This window comes from Pyrgilauda ruficollis, unplaced genomic scaffold, assembly GCF_017590135.1.
Source record: "Pyrgilauda ruficollis isolate IOZ18807 unplaced genomic scaffold, ASM1759013v1 scaffold43, whole genome shotgun sequence".
Lineage (NCBI taxonomy): Eukaryota > Metazoa > Chordata > Aves > Passeriformes > Passeridae > Pyrgilauda > Pyrgilauda ruficollis.
In genome coordinates, this window is record NW_024525823.1 from 1,860,614 (window position 1) to 1,871,153 (window position 10,540).

Here is a 10,540-nt window from a genome sequence, read left to right on the forward strand (position 1 = left end):
TTCACATAGTCCATGAGAGATTCAGCCTTTGATTAGGGATTTCTTTCTCTGATATCATATAGGAATATACAAATTCTTAACCATGCACGTTTTTGAACATTTTTTGATGTGCAGTTTTTGTCTCAGAACTCATCAAATTGCTCTCTCTTGTGTTCATATAGCATTTCTAACAATGGTGTCCCACTTCTTTGTTTACTTTTTTTGTCTCATCAAAATATTTAAAAGGTATTACCTCAATTTTTAAAAATCTTTATCACAGGGAGATCTGTATACATCCATCTCTTTCATCCACTGCTTTTACACAAAGACATTTGTATCTACGGTTCAGCCTAAAGCTGTGCGATTTGTTTTTTTCTCTTCAGGACTGCAGTGTTCAGCAATTTATCAGTGTCTTCCTAAGCATGAACATCAGACAACTGAATATTGCTACTGTTTTTCTTGCATCACCTGTTAAGTAATACACAAGAAGATTCTTTTTTCTTATGGCCCATTGCCTCTTTATTAAGACTTAGATGTATTCTGTAACAGTAGCCAGCATTCTAGGCACATGCTGTCTTCTCAGTCCCCTTTCCTTTTGCAAGCTGTATAGTTTCTTTCTCTAATGCCTTTCCAGAATTTGCAATTTTTGCAAAGCTTACTAGAGGGTAAACAAGCCAGCAGCAGCATTGCCAGTGTTCAGTAGCTTTAGTTCTTCTTATGGACCAATAATTTAGTAATTCCCTTTACATTCTCAGTACGTGACTTCTTTTCTGTAGCAGTAGCTGACTGGCAGCTGACAGGGAAGAAAAAGTAATTGAAACTTTCTGGAAAGGTTAAAAATGCATTTGGAAGTGTGAATCTCAAAAAAAGTTAAATTTATGATATAAGGATCAAATCAGTCTCAGTATCATTTAGTGGATATAAAATTTCTCTTGCTACTTCTGTTCTTGGGACACAGATAACATGGATGGATTCATAAAACAACTCTAAATTTCAAAAATAGAAGTATAAGAATACAGCGATTTATAATTACACCATACACTAGTGAGATTTTATATGTAAGATAATTAACTATTCTATGAGTGTTTGAACTCATATAACTCTTTGAAACCATCAACACTTCGAACCTTTACTGTTCATAGCATTAACTAACAAGTGAAAAGTACTGCAGGGCACTACAAATAAGTGTAAAACATCTTTAATACTTTCTCAGTCCCTGTCTCAAGCTGACAAAACAAAGTATATCTCAGATACCGGAAGAAAATAAAGGGTAATCACAAATGATTAATAGTATAAAACCACAGTAGTACCTGTGGGAAGTGAAAGAAGGTAAAATAAGGAGAATTGACCAGAAACAGTGCTGTTTTTTTCACAGGTAGGATTTAATTTGAGTTCATTAAATGGTACTCACAGTTAGGAGGAACATGGAAATCCCAGTTGGTTAGTAATGTTTCATTGAATGAAATTAAATGAAACCATGACCATCAATTCCCAGTTGGCTAGTGATGTTTCACTACAACAAGCAATCACATGTGCAAATCACAGCTTCATCACACCACTGCCCTTTCTCAGGTTGATGCTGCTCATTTGGCTGTGAGACAGCAATGCAGTCTCTAAGCTGCCCACTGAACTTTGAAAACAGTAATCCAGCACATCAGCTCCTCAGGTGGGATAAGCCACGGAGGGTCCTTCTCTGTGCTTCTGTTTTCAAACTAGTGGCTGGAAGCCCTGAAACACTTTCATGCCCAGAAGTTAAAAAATACTAGGTTTCTTTTCCATACCTGAGCTTTACACACTTCCCTGACTGAAGATCAATGAGGGAAAGGCAAAAAAATCCCTTTTTTCTTTCTGTCTCTGTTCTCCTTAGGTTTGCTCAATGATATTTTTTGTTCTCTAAGTGAAACCACAACAGTGACCTTTCTTCAACAAAGACCACCAAATTATTGGCACTGGTGACAGAAAAAGAGCCTGAGATTTAGGTTTTGGAATAAAATCAAGATTTATTATTTGTTCTGTTTCTCTTTACTCCATTTTTTATCATAAAATTGTCACAATAATGTGTTTTTCCTTGAAAATATTGTGTTTTGCCTCCAGCAACCCACAAATCACAAACACAGATTGCTGAGGATGTTACTATCTTTCTTTTTTCCCCTCAGAAGCAAACTTTTTGTCTGATATTCTCTTCCCAAGAGAAATTATCTTCTAGCAAGCATGGCATGTATTTATTCTGAGTTAATATGATTCTATCGTGCACTTTGTCCATGACTGATTTTCTGCTTTGTTGACTGTGGGTTTTATGTCTTTTTAGGATTCCTGAAAGATGATGGTAAGCATTAGAACTTTTTCATAACCACAGATTCTGGTGGTGTAAATTCCATTGAGATTCTCATACCCAGCATTTTCTGTTTTTCACTGGCAGACCCTCAGAGATGAGTGGCTATTAGCCACTGTACAACGAGCCTGAAGTGGAATTCATGTTGTCAGAACCCACATCTCTATGCTTGCAAAGCTGAAGTCTTGAGGAGTATCTTCTTTCTGTCTGAATTGAAAGGACTTTTTACTTAAACACAGTAGGTAGCACCCTTCAGAGTTAGCTTTACATATGCCAGGAGCCTTCACCAAATTATATAACTTTTCAAGCTTCTAAGGGAAATTAGCAAGGAGCCATAGACCGTTTGCTCTTTTCTGTATTGTCATACACTACTGGATAGCAGAAACAGGACTCCAGCCAGCTGGTCCTTTGTGTCGGCCTTATGTGTGTCCTTATTGTGAGCTACCTCTTGGTACTTGGGCACACTTCTACCTTTTTAAAGCTGTCAGCATATGAATGATGATAAAGCTATTCTGGTTACTGACTAGTGTAATGTTCTAGGCAGGATTTGCTAAGGGAGAGAAACAACGGGTAAATCTTCACAGAGGAGTGTTACTTCTACCAGCTGTACACAGTGGATGACCAATCCTGTTCTTGATAGAAAGTCAGTGACCTGTTGTCAGTATTTTTCACTTTTCATTCCTTGATTGCTGAAACAGAAGAAAGTGACCAAAGAGTTTAAATTAATGAGAGGACACAGGATAAATGAATAGTTGTGATAACATTAGCTAAATTAATAGGATCTGCAAGACTTGCCTCATATAGTGGAAATTCCTTATTTCTTGTCACATTCAATCATCTTTGTAGCCCATCACTGGACTCTCCAGCCTGCCTGTGTCTCTCTTCTGGGGGTAAGGCCAGAACAAGGACACAGTACTGTAGATGCAGCCTCACCAGTGTTCAGCAAAGGGAAGGATCACCTCCCCTTGACCTGCTGGCAATCTTCAGCCTCCTGCAGCACAGGATGCCATCAGCTTTCTTCCATGCCAATATTGGAAATGTAAGAAGGAATAAACCCCTTGTATTCTCTCCATGGAATACAAAGTGCTAGGTACTTAAATCTTCTTATGAAAAAAATGAAGCATTAAGGAAATGCTCATCAGTGGCCATTACAAGTGAATTAATCTTCTTTATAGCACCCATAAATATTGCTAATGCATTAGTGTTTCACACATTGAATTCAGAGATGAGAAAATATAAATCAGTAATACATCCACTATTTTCCAGTCACCTCATAACAAAAAGATAAAAAAAGCCTGTGTACCTTATAAAAATTGTGAGATTCTCCACATCCTATGGAGTTGAGAGACACATGTAAGGTTATTTGCAGCAGGCAGCAGGTGGTAGGAGGAATTGTTAGTAAATTCAGTTCTCAAAGGACAGATTCTCCAGTGCTCATAAGCCACCTGCCATCAAAAGCAGACCAGTTTGCTCCTCCACACACAGTATGAGCTGCAGAAGTGTTCTGAGGTGTGGTACCACATAGGTGAGAAGGGTACACTTGTACTCCACTTGAGGGGGACACATCCCAATCCCCCAGCAATGCCATACAGCAATTCCTTTTCCACTCCATCTGAGGCCTCATGCTGTTTCTGCCTGTTACACTCCCTTGATTATTTTCATATTCCCTTCCGTATTTCCATAAGATGTCCTAATTGAGAATTCCTCTCTTCCTTTTCAATATTTTTTTGTTGTCTTTGTGCATCTGATGAAGCATACAGATGCAGCAAGCAAAGATCTGCCTCTTCACTTTGGCTATAAGCACATAGCAAAGGTCTGGAATTTAAAAGAAATTAAACTCAATAGAAACTCCTGCATGCATTTCACATATATCCATAGTAACAGAGCTCACAGCAGACTTTTTCACTTGGCCAGCCACCCTGACAGTGGTTGCTATGGATGTTTTGATGGTTTCTTTGCAATTAAAAGGTTTTGTAGAAATTGATGCTTCTGACAGTACATTGTTTCTCTGAGGTGAATTTCACATTTGACTACCAGCTATTCCAGCATTCTACACATACATACATACAAATCAAACAGCAGAAGATGCCTCTGTCATTCAGGATGTTTCCAGTGCACAGTTAATGAAAACACTCCACAGGCAGATAATAACAAAAAAGTGAGTGTGGGCAGTCTAGTTCAATGTAATTGCAACCCATCACTACAATCACTGTCTGCATGACAACAAGGCATCACTCAGCCTTGCAGCAGGTCAGAACCTAGACCATGCCTTTGACGATGAGAAGGATACAAAACAAAACAAAACAAAGCAAATTAATAGCATCTGATATTTTCACATTATTATACAGCACAATTTTGTGGCTTTTCATTCCAGTGCAGGAATTAAACTGGAGAATGCTAGGTCCAAGTGACATGTTTCAGATTAGAAGCACTTGTAGAAGAAAACCAGCCTATATGGTTTTAGGATAAAATTAATAACTCCAGAGGTGCAGAATACAATCATTAAACAGTTTGTATACTCACAGATTAAATAAAATTTGACTTTACAGGACAGATACCTTTTATTACTTCAAATTTCATTTGATTTTATTCACCTCTTTCTATGTAGCCTTTTAAAATTATGTAAGAAATTAACTTAAAACAGATTAAAAAATTAATTATCCAGTCAAACAAATCTTCCACATTTTTCTTCTCTCTAATAAGTTCTTTATATTGTATGTGTTTCAGCTCAAGAGCATAAGAATAATTTGGAATTCAAGCTTTGTCTCAAATGTCAGAAAAAAATATTATTTTAATAATAAATAAATAAAAATTATTACCATTTACAGATATGCAAAAATCAACATGCAGTCAAGCATGCTATTATGCAAATCGGAATATTTCCTCCTCATTTATATTTTAATCATCCATTAATAGCTAGGAACATATTGTGGATATTCTGGACACAAAATACATTTTAGTACCAGTAATTTCATCATCACTTGTGGTCATAGACTAAAAATGAAGACAGAATATGGGAAAAAATTGCTTTGAGGAATCATTCGAACTGGTTATTATGTGGGTTAGCTAATTAAGTGCTAAGCAGGAGCGCAAGGTAGTGGTCTACTGACTGGCTTTGGACATCAGTTAGTGCTGCCTCTGGTCAGCTCTTCAGGGATGACTGAGTAGCTAGAGAGAGCAAGACAGTCATTTGGAAACAGTCCTGGTGAATGGAGATGTAAAAAGGAATGAGTTGGGTGATATGACACAAAGAAATCTGGAAAGATTAGAAATCTGTGCCAAAACTCAATGGAGCAAAATGAGTTTCTTCTTCTTCTTAAAAAAAAAAAAAAAAAAAGTCAACCTAATAAACCTGGGGAAATCCAATTAAGAACAGAAATACTCAGTCTGGTGGAGACGTGTAGGTAAAATTAATGATATAGAAGTCCCAGGGGCAAAATGTGAAAGAGAATGAGACAGGGTTTGGCAGTGTGCTATGGCTGCAAAACCAATTGTGCTGGGGCTACAGAGCTGGTGAAGGGCCTAGAGGGGAAGCTGTATGAGGAGCAGCTGAGGTCACTTGGTCTGTTCAGCCTGGAGAAGTGAGGACTGAAGGGACACATCATCTCAGTCTACAGCTTCCACAGGAGGGGAAAAGGAGGGGCAGGCACTGATCTCTTCTCTGTGGTGACCATGACAGGACCTAAGGGAATGGTCTGAAGCTGTGTCAGGGGCGGTTTAGGTTGGCTATTCGGATAAGGTTCTTTCCCCAGAGGGTGGTTGGGCACTGGAACAGGCTCCCCAGGAAATGGTCCCAGCACCAGCCTGACAGAGTTCAATAAGTGTTTGGAAAATGCTCTCAAGCACAATGGTGTGACTTTTGGGGATGGTTCTGTGCACAGTGAGGAGCTGGACTTTGATGATTTTAATGGGTGCTTTTCAGCTGTGATATTCTGTGATTCTGTGCTTTTGTTATCTATTTTCTGAAAATTTTTAAGAAATTGGAGACATCGTACATATGAACTTCTACAAATATGATCTAATTAATATTTCAGACCATGAGAAATGCATAGCACTGTATACATTGCTATATGAACATACTTAGTACAATTATAGTTTTCCATATTTTTATAGAAATCAGGGATTTACATCAATTTTTATAACTAATAACTTTATATGACCAGTAGAGACAGACTATAGATAATTCAAATGCATGAAGTTGTACTGATCTTTGGGAAAAATTGAGGATCAAAATCAATGTAGAGAAAGCTAAATCCTCTTTTGCCAGTTTACTTAAAATTATAATAGCAATGTGTGTAAAAAGCATTTCATTAATATTCTCCAATAAGTTTAAATAAAGAAGCAATCTTTCCTGAGTGAAACAATTGCTAATCAAAAGCAGCCTAGGTTTGCATCTTCAGGCACTGCATGAAATTCACAGTAAATCCTTGAGATCAAGTGAATGAGTATACCATGATGATATGGAACTTTCATTACAACATTGAAACATTTTACAACAGAAAACAATATACAGTTGTAATTTGCTTCCCTGAACAATGACTCAATACACAGCAAGTTTTCTGTGAGTTATATCTATTTTCTGATGAAATCACAACTAATACTGAAAGTACCACAGCAAATATTCTCTTGATGAAAGCTTCAGATTGTCTCTTTCTCAACTGCTCAATCCATCTTAGAAATAATCTTTGAGACAATAAAGGGCACAGACATATGTGTCTTCTGCTGTTAGATTTTATTTTCAGTGGAGAATTGTTAGTGAAGATGATTTCAAGATGTAACGTGAAGGAAAAATACACAGCTTTCCCAATTTCCAGTAACAAATCTCCAGGCTTCTCTTGTATTCCTTAAGCTAGCCTTCTTCAGCTAATCACTAAAATATTTTTCCATATTTTCCTGCACCTGTCCATAAAGAAAAATGGATACTGTCTCATCATAGCTGAGAAATCGAACAGTGTATAGTACTTGCAAGAATCTACAGAATTCAGGAAAAAAAAACCTTCTTGCTCAAAATAATCATCTCTGCCAGGAAGCTTATACCACCTGGGGGAAATAACGTGCATGAAAATATGCAGGTATCTGAACAAGTTGTGCAAGCATAGGCATGGGTGAAATGACACCTGATTAATAAGGCACCTCACAATTGTTGAAATGCTGGCTTCCTTATGACTATGGAAGCAGAATACCGCAGTTTCAGACAGGAAGATCGTATTTTGAAGGAATCTGAAGAGATAGGGAAGAGATGTGGAAGAATGACAGGAAAAAGGTGAAATATTCTTTCTTTTAATTACCAATATTCTCTTAAGAGTTTTGACCAAAAGAAATAAAACATAAATGAAAAAATACTCTCCTTTCAGTAGTCTTTACAGAATTTTGTTCCTGCCAATGACTTTAACTAATGGTTAAAAGGAAAATTTCTTCAATTATGCCATCCATCACTGCCAACAGTCCACAATTCTCTTACAAGCTTGAAAGTATTCAAGCCATTTAAATAAAATATCATATTCTATTTCATTATGTAGCAAAAGAAAATTCAAATACTATCAATAAGGGCCTAACCAGAGAAGACGGAGTTATATGCCATTATTTCTATGCAATTCAGAAGAGAAAAAAATATTTGTGTGGTTATTTACTCTATCAAAAGCTCCTCCCCACACATCAAATTGAAAATATCATAGATTCAAATTCATGGATACTTAATTTGGTTCTGTAATGACAGCCCTACAAGACTGGACTTTCCTATGGATGTGCATGTAACTTGCTGAGAGTTAAATTAAAAGTGCTATTAACAGCAATAGAAAACTACTCATAAACAGATGATAAATCTAGCAAGAACTGTCTTTTTATCATAAGAAAAATTATTTTGCATACTTCTCTATCCATATATCAATGTAGCAAGTAGTGTTAATATTATTCAAAAAGCAGTATCACTTAACTCAAAGGTGGTCCTTATAACCAAGTTCTGCAACATGATGGCCTCAAAACTGACTGATTTAAGGACCTTGCTGGAGCTGTCAAGGGCTCCCAAAACTCCCATGTGAATTACTGTTTTTATTATAGAATGCAGCCCATTGTGGAATTCAAAGACAGTTTTGCCTGAAGAGCAAACACGCCAAACCTAAACAGAAACCTATGTTTCTCTCCCAAATGTTCCTTTATCAGTCAATTTTATTAACATACAATATTGTCATAGTGCGACAGAAGTAACATTTAAAATTGAAGTAACACCTTCAAAGAACTACAAAAACTCCAAAAGATAATATAATAAGATGGTCTGTGACAAGGCTGTAGAAAGAAATTATGAATACATGTAAAATCCACACTTGGAGACACCGCACACTGGGAAAGAGTACACACACCAGCTGACTGGTAGGGTAGATTAACAAGTCGGTACACATTAAAAAAAAATACAACATACCCAGTTCCAGGTTCCAGGGGCTGAGAAAGAACAGCGTAATCTACAAAAAGACCTCTGTACTCAGAATTTTTTTCTGGACAAGGGCTGAGTTTCCTTGCCTATAAACTTCCTCTGTTCTTAGGGTTACACTTGGAGTTAAGACACAAAAGAAAACTCAAAGTTTTGTTGACAAGAAAAGGATCCTACATTTGAAAAAGCTGAGACTGGATGGACAGAATGGTCCCCAAATATGAGACAGTGAGACAGTGTCTCTGTGCATAAGAACAAGGAAAGAGAGGAAGGGAAACCCCGGAGGCACAGCCTTGAGGGCTCTGGAAAATTTCCAGCAAACAAAGAAGGATGGGTTGATGCAGCAATTCTTATATGGAAATAGTCGAGTCTGGCAGTGGGAGCAGTGGCACAAAGGTCAGAATGTGGTAAGCTTTTAACTTGTGAGAAAGCTGATAGCACCACCTGCAATGGGTTAGGTCTAAGAAAGGGAGAAAGCATCTGGTTGCAATAGGGCTACAAAGGCAAAGCTAAAACAAAGGTGGTGGAGGACAGAGATGGGGTCATAGAAGAATTAGTAAATGCCCTGAAAAATATCTCATCTTTGTCTTGTCTGGGAACATGGATGTGCCTAGGATTTTCATTATCATTCCCTTAGAATTAAAGAGAAAGAGATAATTCAAGAGCTAAAGAGAAAACCTAGACCTGCCTTTGGTCTGCGGCTGCAAACAGGCTGAAAAAGTGAAGGCAAAGCTGTAAAAATAATTGTCCCCTGAGAACAGTTCATCTGGACCAGGACACTGGGTCTCAAACAAAGGATCACCTAGGGCCTGGACTAGTATTAAGGGTTAGGGCATTGGTTGGGAAAGGGACAAAATTTACAGCAGTGAGATTAGACAGAGGCTGCAAAGGGGCTGAAAAACAAGGCTGTCGAAAGAATTATTTCCTCCAAATGTTGTGATCCTGCTGTGGCACTGAGTGTTGAGCTAGGGCTCAGCCAAGGAGAAGGCTCAACTAAGGAAGAGAGTTAGGGTCAGGAAAGAAACCTACAGCTGGAAGTGGGGTGGCATTGCAAAGGGGTCACCCAGAGGGGTATAGGTTTCTCTCTTCAGCCTATATCTTTCTTGTGGCAGCCTGTTTGAAGCTCTCCTTCAACTGGATTTCTGTGGTTATTTTCTTGGCTCCTAAGAATCCCAGCTGATATGGTGACTGCTCCAGCCCCAGTTCCTGCTTCTATCAAAGGCTTCAGATTCCTGGGAGGAAAATTCAAGTCTCAGCTGTTCCTTTTCCTAGAAGATTTTCAGTGTCCTAAACAGAGCTATCCTACAGTTTACTGCAATTTTATTCCTAAATATAATCCTAAACATAAAATAAGTATAGGCACTTTCCTTCTTCATTTTACCCAGAAAAGGATTTACTCCAGGGGTAGATGAAGCCTACAGGGTTGGTTTTTTTTCAGACAGCCCTTCTTCTTCACCACTCAAGCTGTAGCTCTAGGCTTTTTCTCTCAATCCTTAGAGTTGTAAAAGGAAGTGACTGGTGCAAAAATAATTGTTTCCTTAGGAATTTTTCATCTTCACTGGCCTTTTATTTTCTGAGGTTCATTTCAGGGTTTGGGTTAAGGATATTTTTGACTGAAAGTCCACAGCTATGTTTGATCCCATCTGGACAGCAGCTGACAAAGAAACCCATGGGCAGACTCTAATGTTCTCCTTGGAAGAACACAGAATCTTTGCATGGAACAGTTTTTGGTTTATGCATCAGTCAAGCATTTATGTCAGTGCCAGAGGAGGTTTAGAGAAAAAGAGAAATCTGAAATGAAGTTA